Consider the following 20,547-nt stretch of genomic DNA (forward strand, 5'->3'; position numbering starts at 1 on the left):
ACAACCTTATCACCTGCATGCTCTCCATCATTACTTCAAACTCTGAGTCATTTAAGTCCTCTAATCCTCCTCAAACCAGCAGAAATATGAACACAATTAATTTTCAAGAACTTTCCACCTCTCTGCAACAATTGCTCTCACCTATTTCTGCATTTGCTTCTCCTGAGACTGCTGTATCACACCTCATCCAGACTCTAGAAATAGCCCTTGACCAAGTGGCTCCAGCTACCCATCACACTCCACATAGGTCTTGATGTCAACTGTGGCATTCTAAATTAACAAGACACCTACAAAAACTCTCATCAAAAAAGCTGAACATCAGTGGCGTAAATATCATATTCCAAGCTACTTTCTCACTTATAAGACTGTCTACCACTCTTATCAAAATGCCCTGGACTCTGCCAAACAAACATATTTCCAAACTCCTATCTCTGCTCAAGCCTCTAACCCCAAACAACTTTTTAATACATTTAAATCACTTCTGAACCCTCCCTAACCCAACCCACCAGCCACTATCAAGGTGCAAGATCTTGCTTCCTACTCCAAGGACAAGATTGATAAGATCTGAAATGAAATGGTATGCTCTTTCTCAGCCAGTGACCTGCTCAATTCTCTACCTGAACCCTCTGGCTCTCTTTCCTGATTTGAACCCACAAATGAAGATGAAGTGTCAAAACTCTTCTCATCCTGCTACTCTGCTAACTCTCCTCTTCAGCCTATACCCTCACAAGTAAATGTCTGTCTCCTGTGCTCATCCCAACCTTAACTAACATCTGTAATCTTTCTCTCTCTCCACTGGTATCTTTCCTTCACTGTTCAAGTATGCAATGATTACTCCTATTCTGAAAAAACTAAATTCTGACCCTAACTCTCTCTCAAACTACTGTCCTGTCTCTCAGCTCCCATGCTTCTCCAAGCTACTTGAGAGACTTGCCTACACTCGCCTCAGAAACTTTCTTAAATCACACAATTTATTTGACCCATTCCAGTCAGGCGTTCGTTCCCAACACTCCACAGAGACAGCACTGACTAAAGTAGTGAATGATATAGTCACTGTGAAGTCCAAAGGCCATTACTCACTTCTTCTAGATCTCTCTGCTTCTTTTGACACTGTTGACCATTCTCTTCTCATACAAACACTACAATCCCTAGGTCTTCAAGACACTCTCTTGGTTCCTATCCTACATATCTAATCGCTCCTTCAGTGTTTGCTTCTCTGAATCCAACTTCTCTTCGCTACCTTTTTCAGTTGGAGTACTACAAGACTCGGTCTTAGGTCCTCTGCTTTTCTCTTGGTAAACTAATCAGCTCTTTTGGATTTCAGTATCAGCTGTACGCAGATACTCAAATCTACCTATCCTCCCCAGATTTGTCACCATCTGTATTGGTCAGGGTCACTGAATGCCTTTATGCTGTTTCATCTTGGTTGTCATTTCACCACCTCAAACTTAATATTTCCAAAACAGAGTTACTTATATTTCCACCAGCCAATAGTAGATAGCAACCTGAAATCTCTATCACTGCTGAGAACTCAACAATAAACCCTACCCCACAAGCTCACTACCTAGGTGTCATACTTGACTCAGAACTGTACTTTGCACCCCACATTCAATCTGTCTCAAAATCATATTACATGCATCTAAAAAACATATCTAAAATACGACCATACCTTACACAAGACACTGCGAAAACTCTAATCCATGCTCTCATTATCTCGTGCATTGATTATTGCAATTGTCTTCTTACTGGTCTTACGAAAAAGAGACTCTCACCACTACAATCCATTCTGAATGCAGCTGTGAGGCTAATCTACCTTGCTAGACATTCATCATCTGCAGATACGCTCTGTCAGTGCCTCCATTGGTTACTTGTATTCTACAGTATTCAATATAAAATACTTTTACTCACACATAAGGCCATTAACCTTACTACACCAAAGTACATCTCTTCGCTCATCTCAAAATATCTCCCAACCCGACCTCTCCGCTCTTCACAAGATCTATGTCTCTCATCCACACTCATTACTTGCTCTCATGCACGATTGCATGACTTTCTTTGGGCTGCACCCACTCTGTGGAATGCCCTACCACGCACAATAAGACTCTCCTCTAGTCTCCAAACCTTTAAATGTTCCCTGAAAACTCACCTCTTCAGACAAGCTTATCACATTGCAGAACCGCTCACTCAACCTTCATAAGCTTTCCTATCCGATTATATCCCCACTGATACTGGGAATCCCATATCTACAGATAAGTAAGTCACCTGTTGTTAAATGGTGATTAGATTATTAGTGGTCATGAAGGAGAGGTGCTCCTTAATACCCCTACTTCACCAATATCCAGGTATTTTTATAATGCCTTGTGTATTGGGCTTATATTTACAGTTCATTGAGGTTAAAGAATATGCTTAACTGTGTAACTGTGTATCTATCATATAGTTGCAATTTCTATATGTTATGATTGAATTGTGGCTTCCTAACCTCCTCCCCTTCTTCCTATGTTTGTTCTATATCTCTTTTGCTCTATTGTTCAATTGCAAAAACTAAAAAAAAAAATATATTGTAAAAAAAAAAGCACCTAGTAATCAATGCTAGGTTATTCCTACTGTTAGCTTGTCTTTCTGCTGCACGCCACACTTATCTGTCTCTATGAAGCCAATGAATCAATCATTTTCTCTAACATTGCTCCAGGGAAGATACGAGTTTAGCATGGATGCTGTAGACATTTGTGGAAGTTGAAATTGCCTAAACACTAGACATTTAAAAACAAAGTAACATGTCTTTTTATATGTATTGCTCAGCTTCTACATGCTGATATTTTCAAGCAGCGAGGAAATTGGCCTAATTTTTATAATGCATAGACTTTACAGTACTTAGAGAAAATTGAGACTCACCACTGTGACACAGCTTAAAAGAATATAGGTCCATGTGACCAACTAGCACATGGAAAAAATACCCCGAAATTTAGTCCAATAAAAACTCAGATAGAATGTTCTTTCATATTTGCAATTTCCAGTTGTTTTTTAGGTGTACTTTCTTAAATGTGAAATACAGTTTCTTTTAAACAAGTACCATGTAGCTCACATAACTACAATTATTATTATTGGATGACCTGCACAACATTTCCTATGGTGGTTTGCCTTGTGCTTTGAAGGCAAAACAGTAGTCCTTGCAAGTTTTATGATAGCTTTCTGCTTAACTCATTGAACCCTCACTTATAAGCCTTCAGTGAATATAAATGGAACGCAGTTTAGGAGAAACATTTACAAAAATGAAAAGTTCAATGTACAAACAGAAGTGTTTTTTGTGCTAGGAGGTTTGATTTGACATGTACACATTGCACTGGGCACTAAATACTGTATTTGCCTTCCTGCAAACCTACTGTAGGCAGGGACAGATTTAGGGGTAAGTGCACGCCTAGGCACAAGAGTATTGGCTACCCCTGACATTGACATCCAATTTTATTATTTTAATTGTTTGACTATAAGTCCTCATTTTGTTGGTTGGTAGTTTGGTATAATATAACCTAACAATAAAACAAGCCATGAGCTATGACATATTATATTTTAATTATGTATAAATATTAATTAAGTAGGACAGCTTACGAGGGCAGTCTCCCAATGCACCACCCATTCAAACTCAACTCAAGATGATGTACAGTACATTTTGTCATGGATGTGTTTGGTTGTGAACTCGGGCTAGACTGAGGTGCTGAGTTAGAGTCTGGAGTACCTGGGCATTGTGAATTTCCAATTATTTAAAATAAACATTTCAATGCCAGCGTTATTATATACTGCGGACGCAAGGTGCATCTTATTATCATATACGATGAAAGTGCGTTGAACGTTGCAGCACTATATCCCTCAAGAGAAAGCAAGTAGTCGCATACATGTTATTACTGAGGTCCAACGCTCAGAGATGTATATATTTGATATTAAAAGGGTATGCATACAATATAACTATGTACAGTATATCATTAGGTATAACATGTATATATATGGTTACAGAGTTACAATTGCACAAGAAGCAGTTACAGTTACAGAAGAATCAGTTACAGCCAATATACATATGCTTAGTTTCACTGGTCCCAGGCAGCCAGTCATCAGGCAGGAGACTTCTGATAAGGGTGTGTGTATGTGTGTATGTGTGTGTGTGTGTGTGTGTGAGAGAGAGAGTGAATGTGTAAGTTAGTGTGTGTGTGTGTGTATAAAAATGTATCAGAGAGCTCCCTGCTTCTGGGTCCCTATGTTTATACTGTAAAATAATAGGTGTATACAACATTGGGTTTCATCTTCTTCCATTGGTCCAGAGGCTAGACCTCTCAAGAACTCAATGGCTCATGGGTCAGTGTGAGGGCTTTTGTCCTATGTTGCAAACACATGTGTTTGCCCCCAGCATCATGCTTTGAGGCCAGTTTCAAGTCTCAGAAAGTCATTTGTTTTCGTACATTTGGTCATAACTAATCATTGCAATGTGCTACAATCTACCCATAGCTATCAAATTAATACACACATTCTCCTGATCATTTTGACACTAAGCATGATATATTTAACTTGTTCCATTCCAATAATACATAAATATCTGATGTTACACTCTAATATAGAAATACATTATAATGTCTGGTGCTTGACATGTTTTGTCTATGTGTAATTTATGTGTTGTATGAAAAATGTGTTGAATATATCTTTGTGGATTGTCGTTGCGAATGCATATGCTACTGTATATCTTGTGCAAGCTGCAAGTATGCGCACGAACAGAGACCTCTATGTTTGGAGTTTGTATGTTGTCTGTATGTAATATTTTTGACTTCGATAGTCCACCTTTTGACAGTATACAATAACTGTCACACTAAACATAATTACAAAATAATATTTCAAACAATAATTGGTTACCTAGACACACGTATGTATTCATTTTGTAAATCAGACATTGACTATAGTTGGGGAAGACAGGGAGGAGGACGGGACATCCTCTATATGCACTCAGTGGTCACGGGACCTCTGGTTGGGTGTGGGATGACATTCAACCTATAGAGTATGCTGGGACAGTGCTATGGCCTATGATGTCTGATTTGAACGAACGTTGCATACATACATGTACCTACGTATTTGCACATTGATGTTTGGATTCGGTAGAGGTTTTTCTGGGTAGAGGGAGAAAACACAAACAAAACGTGAAAGAAACATAACATTTTCATGGTATATATTCCTATCACTCCCTGAACATTGTTACCATTCCTGGATCGTATGCTAGGTCTGTTTCATCATTGAACAAGGGTTATTATTTCAGGTAGTGTCTTTCCTAGATTACATAAACCTTCGAATTTTGGGGAGAGCCCCTCGTAAACTTTTCTTCCAAATATATTAATAAGCTCTTTATCTACTTTGTGTGAATAAGCCATTGTCTGATTGCTCCTGATTACCTCCCAATTTTCTGGTTTCCTGAAATTGGTGAGATTTAAACATACCAGGGATTTATCTATGGTACTGGTGGATCTTAAGACTGGGGGGTCGAGTTATATTATATCCCTTGTCCACCGTCCCCCTTCTGTGTCATTCAAGTACCTCAGCTAACTCTAAAGGATATGGCACTAATCCTGCATTATTTTGTCTTAGAGGTACCTGTGAGCACATCCAACATTCCGTTTGGTTTAAGACCTTACCCACTACTGAGTGGTTATCACTCAAGGGATGTCTTTCAAATGCTGCCTTATTTCTAGACTGACATCTCTGGATGCACTCATCTTCAATTATAGGGTCACAATAACTACAAAATACATTATTCCTCAGACAATAGCCTATCACATTATCTCCAAACTCCGTAACTACTAGACCTTTGATTTTCTCTGGCTTTAACAAAGTGACAGGCTGATTCTGGGATCCTATAAAGACATCACTCCTTTCTCCAGAACCAGTTCCAGTCCCACACTCGACTCCTTATGAAACCTCACAAAAATAGAATGTCCTGAAAAAAATGTTTGTCAATGGGGAAAAAGGAAGATAGAACAAAACAAATCTTGCTTATAGCAAATCCATTACTACAACTGGTCTTTTTGCAATCTTTTAGTACGCTCAGGTAGTGTTCAACAGTGCCACCCCTCAATCTTCACGGAACAGATTCTTGAGTGATATTTCTGCGATTTCACTCCCTTTTTCGAGTTCCTTCCGAACTACCGACTTTCCTGCGATGGGAATTCATGGACCCAAGTCTCTCTCTCAGCTACTTTCACTGGGATCGTGCTGTCAACAAAACTTGGTACGGTCCTTCCCACCTGTCTATTAAGCAACCTGAGCGTAAGAACAATCACAAAGTCTCTTTGTTCACAATCAAGACAGTTAGTAGTTGGCATATCAGGAATCAACAGTTTCAAGTTCTTTTGTTAAGTTCTCAAATGCTGGCTCATCTCGATAAGGTACTGTACTGTCACCTCATTGGTGTATTTCTGATCATGGTGCAGATCGATCATGACATGAGGTTGTCTTCCAAAAAAAAACAAAAAAAAACAAAACAAAAATTTCAAAGAGGGTGATTCGTTAAGTGGTGATCTGGGAGTGGTTCCGATGCTACAATACACTAGTAGCAGTGTGTATGACCACAATAGTCCAGTTTCAGCTATCACTTTTTTTCAACTCCTAAGGATACCATACCTACACACAAATTTCTGCACAATTTTCTTTGTGGTAAACACAGCAGTATTTGTGGCAGCAGGTAATGCCTCTACCTGGTTTGAAAAAACATCAGTGCACACCAATACATATTTCAAATTCCTACAGGGTGTTAACTGTAAGAAGTCGATTTGTATTACCTGAAAAGGTCCATCTGCAGAAGGAGTATGGGATGGCTCTGTTGGTGCTACCTTACCAAATGTTCTTCCTCATGCAAGTAAGACAGGTCATTGCTTTCCTGCTTGCCTGAGAAGAGAACCCTGGTACACGCCAGTAAGCTCTTACTAATTTGCACATACCTTCTTTAGCCTAGGTGAGTCAGACCATGTGCCACCTCAGATAGGCTTGGGAGATATGCCCTGGGGGCCACTGGCTTCCCTTGTCCATCTCTCCAGAGTCCTGAGGACCCCTGACCATACCCCTTCATCTTCCAGACCTCCTTTTCCTGTAGGGAACACAAATTTGCATCTCAATTTAACTGTTATGTGTTTGCAATGTAGAGTAAAAACATCTCTAGAGGAGAGAAAAAAAAATATCAGGTCAGCGTTCACCACCGGGCTTTCACTTATGTCTGGTCTCGTTGTAAAGGTCTGATTCAGATATTTCACACAATTATGCAGATCAGTGTCTATACAAAATTTCCTTTCACGAGTATTCTCATCCTCCACCCTTTGTGCATTACAAGGCACATGCAGTAATATACTGGTGCTATCTTGCTGATGAGACATACTGGGTTCAGGCAGAACTTTGTAGGAACAATGCCTCATGTGATGTATGAACTGTAAAAACATGTACCAGTACTATGTCCTAAGTATTTGACCCTTGTCCCACACAACTGCAGTTTATCCCTTAAGATCTTGTGTCCTGTCTAGAAGAGATGAAACAGAAACTGTTTCGTATCTTCGAGGGATGACTCAAATGAATCAGCGCACAAGTCATCAACATATTGTATCAGCACCGACCCATTCTCAGACTGAAAGGACAGTAAACAGTCATGTAGGGCTAGGGAGAAAATACTCAGGCTGTCATTTGAAACCTCGGGAGAGTTGGGTCCATGTATTGTACCCCCTTTGTGAAAGCAAAGATGAAGAGGAATCTGTGAAGAAAACAGAATAGAGGTTGGTGACAGTAAAGTTTGTAGAGGTGGAGAGATTTTATTAAAATGACAACTGGATTGGGCATTACGGGGATTACCCCAGCCATCAATCCAGTGTCCTATCCATCCTAAGTTCATAGGGAACCCGGTATCTGCGAGATAATTTCCTCTACCTGTGATGGACATGAATCTAGAACAGTGGAATGAAACATTAGTCTTTGAGGAGTGTCTAACATACCTTGTACTTCCTGAGCGGGAGTACAATATATGTATTTCACATTTCAATTTACATAACAAAATCTCTGTTGATGAAGTTAGTCAAGGGCCACTGCTGCTAGGAGAAAAGAAAAAGGTTTAACATCATAGGGGCCCAATTGTAACTTCAGCAGGTTTTGTCAAAGGGTAATTTTGCACTTCTCTTGTTACTCCCATTTGCCGAATTAGTATTAACCTGTGATCTTTCTTTCTATATATGTACTTGAATGGCTCCATACTTACTAGTTCCACTTGTCTCAGCCACTTCCCCTGCTGGGTATAGCTACTCTTTTACTGGTTGGATATTACTCCTCTGAGTACATGAGAAATGGCTGAAACCAGTTGGGTCACCTTCTCCTCCTAAATAAAACTTTGACATTCATTAGTACATATATAGGTTAAATTCATAATTTTCTATAGTTTGTATACTGGCTGTAACTGCTTCCACATCTACATATGGCGGTTTACTTGCTTTCTCTTTTTGCTTACTTATTGTTGCTACGAGTTCAAACAGTTATGTTTTCGTTCTTGTCTTATATGACTTTGGTTAAACATATTACCTGCAATACCTTAGGATCAAAACCACCAATCACTGGAAATGATATTTCACCATTCATACGTACTCAATCATTACAAAAAGCCTCTGCGTGTAAGGACCATACTTCTTACACCTAATATACCGAGCGGACCCTTTCGGCCTCTGCTCCTCAGCCTGAACCCTGGCTCCTGAATGCTTCTCGCATGCCCACTTGGCTCCCATTGTGGACTTTTTAAACACAAACACCAAATGACCCACGCGAGATGACAGTGAAAAGTTCCTCCGAGCGCTTTTCACCTGCTCTGTCTCCATTGGACAGTACCACGGTCCACTCCAGTAGTGATCCCCCCTCGTACCCAGTGAGGACCCCTGCCAGACCCCTCAGCACTGGAAGTATGAAGTATTAACAGCAATAAATCAATACCCCACTTTTTTCAGTGGAGGTTAAAAGCCTGATCTTTTTGGTTTCTATCTACTGGAATTTTCTTGGGTGAGAAACACCTTATCGATCACCCTTTCCAATGAATGTCCACCAGAAATATTTCCTGAGAGAGAGCCAGCAAAAAAATCCTTTTCTTTACACAAATCACGTCTGTGTATGCTAACACAGCTCGCATGATGACGCAATTGCGCAAAATTATGCAATTGGTATCACGTTACACCGCATATCACACACACACGTGCGGTCCAATCGCACGGCTTATAGATACTTGTTATCTATATGCCCTACGATCACGGGAGTCGAATTCAAAAGCTGTGCTCCACAGCAAGAGTGTAATACCAAATATCATGCTCCTCCGCACGTTTTACCTTTAAAAACACACACACTATGTGCCTCAATACCAATTAATATGGGAGGTCGCTAACCTCCTCACCACCAAGCCTCTGCTAACTCAGTGCCTCACCGACGGGATCCCACTTTTCGGGGTTCAATCCACTCACACTTTCTTTTCAACAACCCACACTTTTAGATTTTCTGTACAGAAAAAAAAGAATAATTTTACCAGTGATTGATAACATCCCCCTCAGAGGTATTACACTTCAAACAAAGTATTATAGTACTCTTATTTTAAAATCGGATAGTTACCTGTTAAAATGTGTTTTATCCCACCTTAACAATCAATTTCTATTATGCGGCTAACTTCTGCTTGCGTAAATATGCACTCAGGTTTCTCACCTGTGCGTCCAGGTGTGTATCCGTACGTCGCTGTATACGTGTCCACGTACTATTGTACTATGACACGTGTATACTTGCGTACGCAAGTGTGTATCGCTGCGTACTTTTGCACGCAGCTTGCCACACTCTGTTACCCAACTCTAGTAATACAATAAAAACACTGTATTTGTATTGTAGCAGTTAGATAAATGCTTCCACATTCCCTTTGAGCACTGGAAGTCCCCTGCCGGAAAGCTTCCGCTACGTGCTACCTAAACTTTTGGCAGGAACGGAGCTTCACTTATGAAATGAAAATATTTTGCGAATTTTCGTTAACACTAACACTTTAACAATCAATTTTAAAACACTTCATTATAATATAGCTATTGACTATAATTTAAATGCTATGATTCAGATTGGATAGCTATCTTGCAGAACGTATACTGATATAAATATACATATTTTATATAATAATAGTAACATAACACACACACACATATATATATATATATATATACACACACACACACACAAATTATTTGACTCTCATAAAACCCCCACACAGCACATGTATTCATACACACATACTGAATGACTGTAGTTTCTACAGAGCCTAATTTGCATCTCAGATGTTCACATGCTTGCTGTTCCAGGGTGGTTGAACAGGTTCATTAACATTTCAATTGTCTATCTTGTAGCAAGCAGAGGGGTCATTTTACACACTCAGTATTTACCAAGTCTAAAATCTTGGAGAGAAAAAAACAAAAAAAAAACCTTTCATTTGTGTGTAATTTCTTACATCAAGTATTTATCTCACTATTACTCTCACCAGGCCCAATTGAAACACTATTTATAATTGACTATGGCATGGGTTAGTTAAATTCATTGGTAGCTTTTAAATGGTGTATGATTTGTACATATATATTGTTTATTTATGACAAAAGAAACAGATTGCTTAACAAACTGAAAGTCAGCTGTTAGCTAAGTGGATAGGGAATGACCTTATGTTATGTGGCTTTTAAGACAATGCAGACTGTACCTTACATTAGACCTAAAATGGCCACTGCTCCTCCCCCTTCCAAACCATGTGCTTGGTCAAAATGGTGGCCAGAATACAAACACTCTATCCTTTGTCACACATAAATCACAAATTATACAAGCACCGTCAGTCGCCCAAATGGACAATTCCCACAGCATGCCAGATACATACCAGATGCCCGAAGGTGGAAGAGACAATGGTGTCCTCTCCCCCGCACACATAACCACATGTATGCACACAGCCACATATATACATATACACACAGCCACATATAATACACAGCGCACACAGCCACATGTATACATACATATATACACACATACCCAGTAACATGTACTCATATACAGGTAAAGCCACATATGTACTCACTCTTTTTATCCTGGCCCCGCCACTCTTCCCTGTCCCCTCTCAACACCAGTTCCTCCTCATGCAGCCACTGCTGCCACTGCAGGATCTGCCTCTGCATCTGGGAGCCGTTGATGGACCTGCCTCTGCCGCCATGTCAGGAGGCAGGAACCGGAGAGTGGGTGCGGGATCCGTGCATCTGGGGGGCCATAAAGTGGGAGCAAGGCAGCCGGAGTGTCAAGAGGCAGGCAGCGAGGGACAGGAGGTGGGAGCCAAGCAGTGGGGGTTCAGTAGGTGGGATCCAGGCAGCAGAGGACAGCCGGAGTGTCAGGAGGCGGGAGCCTGGCAGCAGGGGACAGCCAAAGTGTCAGAAGGCAGGCAGCTGGGGACAGGGGACAGGAGGCAGGAGCAGGGCAGCAGTGATCAGGAGGCAGGAGACGGGCAGCAGGGGATAGCCGGAGTGTCAGGAGGTGGGCAGCGGGAGACAGGAGGCGGGAGCCGGGCAGTTGCTGCGGGGGGTAGCTTTCCCTCAAATACCAGCAAAGATACATACAACATTGCTTGTCGGAGAATATACTGCACACCTTTATTTACATGCCCACATTGCAGGGGCATTTATGGATAACTTGCGTGCAATTCTACATCAGGCACTAAGTGAGGCAGTATAATGGGAAATACAATACTAGTGTAAGACAGGCATATGTCAGGCTTTAAAAGTGTGTGTACATTTTCCACATTGTTGCACAGATATAGCATAGACAAAATATATAAATAGTGTAGAGATGTGGCTTACCAATGTTATGATAATGCCAAATTTGCATTTTCCGATTATTAAACAAGGCATATATACAGTAAGAAGTTGTTTTAACAGTTTCATTATTTAAAAACATCACAATTAAAAATAAAAATGTAAGCCTAATTAAATACAGCCAGAACTATAAATATACATAAAATTAAAATAAATGAAATAATTTACAAATATCTTTGTTTTCAAAACAGAACGACATTTGCTATCAGTGCAAATAACAACATACAGTACTGCAAGTATGTGTGTATGTAACAAACAGAGCTTGCAGTCCATTGTCAAGGGACCCCAATTTTCTGCAAGTTTCTAACCTCCTGTAGCATATATGCTCAGCACACCATTACATTGCAATTAATTTTACTCATCTCCCATATACAGGGGGGAACATCTATCCAGGCTGGCCTGTGAGCCACAGCTAACTATGCATTTTATAGCCATAATTGGCAAAATATTTTGAAACAAAACAGAAAAGAAATATGCCCACACTTGGTTTTATCCATATTGTATGCGGTACCAGTTGTGTGGCAACATTAATGCATTGTAAATTTGTGTGTATGTAGCAAATAAAACAGAGGTGATTTTGTTCATATTTTAAACAATTAAGCTTGCAGCCTATCATCAAGGGACCCCAATGTTCTGCTTATTATGACCACTAACAGATTTCTATACTGTTTTCCTATATTAGTTTGGATTTTTGAGGGGATACAGGCAGATTTCCCCATTTTCACTTAAACTTTTCTCTGGTTTATTGCACAAATCCCGTTTTTACACATTTGCATTTGAATACGTCAAATCACATGAGCACGCATACCCACAAAAGCAGCTTTTCAATGCACTTTTCATGCGATAGCCGCAAAAAATAAGGTAAATTACCACATTTACTAAGCAAATTGAATTCCCCTATAAACCGAAAGTATACTGTGGTTGCATAAATTAGCCCTTTATTAAAATCAAACTGACATATATACGTATGGTTATAAAGTGACCGATGAGCATGACAGTCATTCTAAATATCCAACTTTGTCATTTAAAGAGAAGTAAATGTAGGCTGAGCCTTACAGATTCAATATCCTAAATTTTGAATAACAGGTAAATAGAGAATTCTGGGTTCCTCTAATAAGGTTATGAAGGATAAAGTAAGGATAAGAAGTATAAAGTGGGGATATTTGTTAAGTAATTACTAGATAAAGTATAGTTTGAGATTAGAAAGAACTAATAAAGGTGTTGTTTTGTATAGGTGGAACTGGATGTGCTAAATATTGATCTGTAGAAAGAAAGTGAAAATTTGGGAATATAATAATAATAAAATTATTAAATAAATAATGAAATAATAAGAGTAAAAATATTAAAAAGATCTGATAATTGTCCGTACTGAATATATGAGTGTGTGGGGGAAAAAAATATGAAAGTAAAAGTATTCCGAAATTGGATGTATGTATAATATGGCTCAGAAATTATAAATTGTATTAAATTATATAGTGCACTTTAAGCTCCTGCTCTGCTTTTGAAATGTCTGTATTTGTAAATGAATGTAACGTTTGTGTGTTGCGGGAGGATCTGGAATCCCATGGACACATATAAATTAAGAAATTTGTTCACAGACAAGTAGTATACAAAGAAACCCCACTGCAGCTGGAAGATCTTATTGTTAATGAGCAAAGAACGATTAGCAGATATGGCTGAGATTGAAAGTGAGACCTGAAATGCATGATATGTGCATGCGCATAAGGCAAAAGCCGGGTTTATAAGGGAGCAGAGCGGTAAGCTCAAAACACTGACTGAGGAAGCCGCTAATTTTATAGACAGGCGGAGAAACGCGTTTCAAGGATCCTAAATACCACAAACCAATACCTACCACGAAGTACAACCTGACTCATTGCTGGGTAATTGACCTTGGATCTCCAGATAAGGCTTGCTGAAAAGGGTTCATCTAAGTGCCAGAGCCGGGAGCGGAAAAGTCATACAGCCCAAGAGGAAAGAGTGGTAATTTATTAGAACTAACATGGCCATGTACTAACAAAAACTGCTTTGCATGAAAGAGCCTGCTGTATAGGCTAAATCCATTTTTTTCTGCATGATAATTCATCACTAAATTGTAAAATCGAAGAAATCCAGCAGTAAAAGTCTTATCAGTTGCAGGGGACATTGAACGTTTAAACATCCATACCTGCTTTACATGAAAAATTACAGGACTTAATTGCTTTAAAGCTTTGCATGCTAACTTGCTTTTGTACTGCAAAAACAGAGAAACTCTCTATTAACATCAGCTGCATGGGGATACTTTCATCTACTCTCTGCTAAAAAATATCGTATGCTATTAGCTTGCTGCTTTATTAATTTTTATACCTGTTTCTAATGCTAACATAGGAATATCTGTTATCTGTGTGAGTTAGGATAAGGGTGAAATTTGATCTAGTGTTGAACAGGTGAGACATGTGAATATATCTGATGCTAGTGATACAGTGTTGCATATTTGTTGCAGTGAGTCAGTAGTAATATACTACAAGGTACATAGGTGTGGTTTTGAGGTATAATAAAGGAGTTTTATTAAAATAAAAATAAAAATTCTGTTTAATATAGTCTGTGAGCGCTGTCTGTATTTTAGGTTTTTTGTTTGGTAAATATATTGAAAGGGCAGAGAAGTCCCTCTTTATCACAGTGAGCTGCATACAGAAGGTTAATTGTAAATCAATTTAAACTGAGCCAAGTAATTAGCGCCAGGGGGTACACTTAGTGTACTGTGTTTGTCTGTTAAGTATGTGTGTATGTAACACACAAAAAAACAGTTTGCAGTCCATTGTCAAGGGACCCCAATTTTCTGCAAGTTCCTAACCTACTGTACCATATATGCTCAGCACACCATTACATTGCAATTAATTGTACTCATCTCCCATATACAGGGGGGAACATCTATCCAGGCTGGCCTGTGAGCCACAGCTAACTATGCATTTTATAGCCATAATTGTAAGATGCCATGATAACACTAGGCAAAATATTTTGAAACAAAACAGAAAAGAAATATGCCCACACTTGGTTTTATCCATATTGTACGCGGTACCAGTTGTGTGGCAATATTAATACATTGTAAATTCGTGTGTATGTAGCAAATAAAACAGAGGTGATTTTGTTCATATTTTAAACATTTAAGCTTGCAGCCTATCATCAAGGGACCCCAATGTTCTGCTTATTATGACCACTAACAGATTTCTATACTGTTTTCCTATATTAGTTTGGATTTTTGGGGGGATACAGGCAGATTTCCCAATTTTCACTTAAACTTTTCTCTGGTTTATTGCGCAAATCCCGTTTTTGCACATTTGCATTTGAATACGTCAAATCACATGAGCACGCATACCCACAAAAGCAGCTTTTCAATGCACTTTTCATGCGATAGCCGCAAAAAGTAAGGTAAATTACCACGTTTTCTAAGCAAATTGAATTCCCCTATAAACCGAAAGTATACTGTAGTTGCATAAATTAGCCCTTTATTAAAATCAAACTGACAAATATATGTATGGTTATAAAGTGATCGATAAGCATGACAGTCATCCTAAATATCCAACGTTGTCATTTAAAGAGAAGTAAATGTAGACTGAGCCTCACAGATTCAATATCCAAAATATTCTAAATTCCAACATTTATTTAGCACAACACCTTTGCTTTCTGATGGTTTAAATGTACAATATATAATGCTTGTTTTATGCACAAAATTATTCTAAATATTGTATAAAATTACATTCAGGCTATGTGAATAAAGGGATGCGGTAAGCATCTTGCCAGTTGGGATGAGGGCAGTCATGTAACAAACGGCAGAATCCTGACACCACTCGGACTCCCGGTGCCGGAATGCCAACATTCCAAAGATAAGTATCAGGGCCACTGTTAAGGTTAGGACTGGAGGTGAGGTTAGCAGTAGCCACCACCCCCCAAGTCTCAGCCCTAGCCACTACCCCTGGTGCACAATATGAAGTGCAGGCACTATAGTGAGGCATAATATGAACTGGGCACTGTTACATGAAATAATATGAAATAGGGACACTGTGTCATAATGTGAATTGGGGGTACTGTGTGGCATAATGTGTATTGGGTCAGCCCTTCAATATGACATAATATGAACTAGGAAACTACTATGGTTCAGAAAATAAACTAAGGCAATATTTTGGAGCATAACATTAACAACTGCTGCAGAGAGGTGTCACTCTAGAAGCATTGGGACAGGCGCCCCTTCAAAATGTTCCTATGGGGCCACACGGTTCTGATTATGCCCCTGCTTCTAGTACTAAGCATTTTGAATATGGGAGACTCAAACTGCATTTATTTGTCATACAGAAACTGTATAAGCCGACCAGGAAACAGATAATTTGAGTCTAGAGATAAGTAAAGATATTCACTTTATTCTGAAATTTCCTTGTGAATTTCATATTGCTTCACCAGATAATTTGGCCTTGATATTTCACTGCTATCTATAGGTAAGCAAAAGGGTAAGAGGTTAAAAAGAAAGCTTTGTAGTGTAAATTAGCAAAGAAAGGCATTATTATAAATTTCTATAAGTGTAATAACACAGACATGCAAAAGTCACCCGTGTTTTGTTTTTCCTTTCAGTCTCACTACATTACAGATTTTTTCAAGGGATATGAAGATGATGTGGTATGGAATAATTAATCTAACAATGGATTTAGAACTTAAACTTAACAAGCTATAGATATTGTGTCTTTGAAATATGTGTGTGCTTCTGCATTAAAGATTATACTTAAACACATACAGTACACTCTGTCCATTTCCATTAAACTATCAACAAAACCTACCTTTTGTTTAACCTCATTAGATGGACGTCGTACTGCTTTGTGTGCCCTGTTTCTTTCTGAGCACTCGCAACCTCCCACGCAGCCACCCACACAGCATAGCTTTTAATGAGTGAGGTGATAAGTGTTAAATCAGCCAAAGAAATTGAAACATCTTCGATGTCAATTTTATTGGTTCCCTAAAGTTAAATTAATGTTCATTCTTCATGACTGTGGAAGAGAGAACCTCCGTTTATGTAGAGATTAGCATGACATGGATTTAATGAAGACTTAAGTTAAGAAAGTGCTCTATCCAAAAGGCATACAGTACTATCTTTTATTATAAACATTATCCTGGTACTGGCTAAAGTTGACCAAATCATATACTTTGTTACTGTATTTCCAATTAATTTTCTATTTCGCCAATAAGACCCATTCAAAATTAGAAAATTCACAATAGATGCAGTAAAGCTTAAAATAATAATAATAATAATAATAATAATAAATTCACAAGGTGCCATAATGCCAGACAATAAAGAAAACATGCATACTGTATGATAGTCATGAAATTAAATGTAGACGTGTTAACTACAGGGTAGGGAAGGTTCTGTCTATGAGCGAGGTTTCAATATAGTAAGAAAAGAGCATTGCTAAGACAAGTGGAGTGAGTGTTGTGGCTGAAAGTGGAGATTGTGAGTTTATAGGGAGAAGCAGGGTGAGTAGTATAGCAGGAAGCTTGAGAAAGAGATGGATTTTCAGAAAGTGTTTATAGATTTAAAGACTAGGGAAGAGTCTGTTAAGGGAAGTGGCATGGGAGCAATCTAATGGCATGGTTGAAAGGTGGTTATCAGAGAGGTGGTTAGGGTTATCAGGAAGATATAATAAGGCATTAGGGAGAGTATTCCAAGGTGAGGTTTGAAATTTACGAAGGGGTAGTATTTTTCTAAATATTTCAGATCTTTCAGACCTGCTTAAGCTTCTAACATAAAGCAATATTTTATTACATTAAAATTGATTCTCACCCTTCCCACTCCCAACCCACTGCCTATTATCTGTGTCCAAGATTGATAATCTTCAAAACAAAAAGAATATGCTCTTCCTAAACCAGAAACTTGTGCTATGACACCTTCTTTTCATTTAACACCACATCTCTCTTTACATCTTCCACCCTGTTACCGCTCTTTTGATTCTATACCGTCACAAATCAGAAAATCAATTTTTTTTGTGCTTATCAAACCTTAAATAAAATATGTAATCTCTCTCTCTTTCCTGCTGTGATTATGCCTATTCTGAAAAAACACAATTGTGACCCCAACTCGATGCACAAGGAGTAATGCAGCAGCAAAGTCAGAAGACAGCAGGAGTCCGACATGGAAATCAATAAGGGAATACTGTACCTGGAATGAAGACTGACAGTGTCAGTTAGGGATTTGCACAGGGCCAAATCTCGGGTTTTGGGTTCTTGTTTTGGATCTGTATCTCCTTTGTGTTTTGGATCTGTATTTATTTTGCCAAAACCTCCCTTGTGAGCTTTGGATCTGTATTTGTTTTGCATCTGTATTTAAAAAATAAAAAAAATAATAAAAACAGCTCAAGTCACATAATTTGGGCCTGTTTTTGTTCCTACAGTATTACTAACCTCAATAAGATTCATTTCCACTCACTTCCAGTCAATTTTGACCACCTCACAGCTCACAATGGGCCTAATTCTGAGTTGATCACAGCAGCAAATTTTTTAGCAGTTGGTCAAAACCATGTGCACTGCAAGGGTGGGGGGGGCAGATATAACATGTGCAGAGAGAGTTAGATTTGGTTGGGGTGTGTTCAAACTGAAATCGAAATTGCAGTGTAAAAATAAAGCAGCCAGTATTTACCCTGCACAGAAACAAAATAACCCACCCAAATCTAACGCAAATGTTATAACTGCCCCACCTGCAGTGCACATGGGTGGTCATTCCGAGTTGTTCGCTCGGTAATTTTCTTCGCATCGCAGCTATTTTCCGCTAATTGCGCATGCGCAATGTTCGCACTGCGACTGCGCCAAGTAAATTTGCTATGCAATTAGGAATTTTACTCACGCCATTACAAGGTTTTTTTCTTCGTTCTGGTGATCGTAATGTGATTGACAGGAAGTGGGTGTTTCTGGGAGGAAACTGGCCGTTTTATGGGAGTGTGTGAAAAAACGCTGCCGTTTCTGGGAAAAACGCGGGAGTGGCTGGAGAAACGGGGGAGTGTCTGGGCGAACGCTGGGTGTGTTTGTGACGTCAAACCAGTAACGAAACTGACTGAACTGATCGCAGTTGCCGAGTAAGTCTGGAGCTACTCAGAAACTGCTAAGAAGTGTCTATTCGCAATTCTGCTAATCTTTCGTTCGCAATTTTACTATGCTAAGATTCACTCCCAGTAGGCGGCGGCTTAGCGTGTGCAAAGCTGCTAAAAGCAGCTTGCGAGCGAACAACTCGGAATGAGGGCCATGGTTTTGCCCAACTGCTAACAAATTTGTTGCTGCGATCAACTCAGAATTACCCCCAATATTGGGCCTAATTCAGGTCTGATCGCAGCAGAAAATTTGGTAGCTAATGGGCAAAACCAAGGCCTAATTCAGACCTGATTGCTAGCAACCGATTTTTGCACAGCTGCGATCAGATAGTCGCCGCCTACAGAGGAAGTGTAGTCTTTGTGCAGCCCAGGACTTACTAAGCCGCTGCGATCACATCAGCCCGTCCGGGACCGGAATTGACGTCAGGAACCCTACCTGTAAATGCATGGACACGCCTGCATTTTTCCAGACAGTGGTCAGTTGACACCAACAAACGCCTTCTTCCTGTCAATCTCCTTGTGATCGCCCGTGCAAACGGATCCGTCGCACAAACCCATCGCTGAGCTGCGATCTGCTTTGTGGTGCATACGCATGCGCAATTTAGACCTGATTGCCCGCTGTGTGAAAATGCACAGCAGTGATCAGGTCTGAATTACCCCCCCATTGTGCACTGCAGGGGGGGCAGATATAACATGTGCAGAGAGAGTTAGATTTGGGTGGGGTGTGTTAAACTGAAATGTAAACTACAGTGTAAAAATAAAGCATCCAGTATTTACCCTGCACAGAAACGATATAACCCACCCAAATCTAACTCTCTCTGCACATGTTATATCTGCCCTCCTGCAGTGCACATGGTTTTGCCCATTAGCTAACAAATTTGTTGCTGAATTAGGCCCATTGTTTTCATCCAGTTTAAGCAAAAAAGGTTGCTCCGAGGTAACTGGATGACTGTGGATGTCATGCAGATCTTATCGCTGGGCTGTGTTTTTTGCTGTCCTGCGTTCAGATAGTCGCCGCCTACAGTGGAAGTGTATTTTCGCCGTGCATGTATGCGATGCTATGTGTACGCCGAGCTGATAAAATTCTGTGTACATTCTCTGCGCAGCCAAGGACTTTTCCAGTGTGATAAAATCAGGCTGATCGGGCCGGAGCTGACGTCAGACATCCTCCCTGAAAACGCCGGTGAGTGCCTGTGCATTTTTCCGAACACTCCCAGTAAACGGTCAGTTACCACCCACAAACAGCTTCCTCCTGTCAATCACCTTGCGAATACCCATGCGAATGGATTTTTTGCACCATCCCGTCTCTGACTGGCGATACCCGTTGTGGTTCTCTGATGCGCATGCACATTGCGGTGCATATGCATGTGCTGTTATGACCTGATCGCCCGCTGTGCGAAAACGCATAGCAGCAATCAGATCTGAATGACCCCTAAGCTAAGCAACAGCAGTGGGTGGCACAAACATGTGGCACTTAAACCTCTAACATGGCACATCTAGGAAACAGAGTGGCAGTTTAATAAACTATACAAATGTTTGTCATCACAGTC

The sequence above is a fragment of the Pseudophryne corroboree genome, chromosome 6 (assembly GCF_028390025.1).
Source record: "Pseudophryne corroboree isolate aPseCor3 chromosome 6, aPseCor3.hap2, whole genome shotgun sequence".
In the NCBI taxonomy this organism is placed as follows: Eukaryota; Metazoa; Chordata; class Amphibia; order Anura; family Myobatrachidae; genus Pseudophryne; species Pseudophryne corroboree.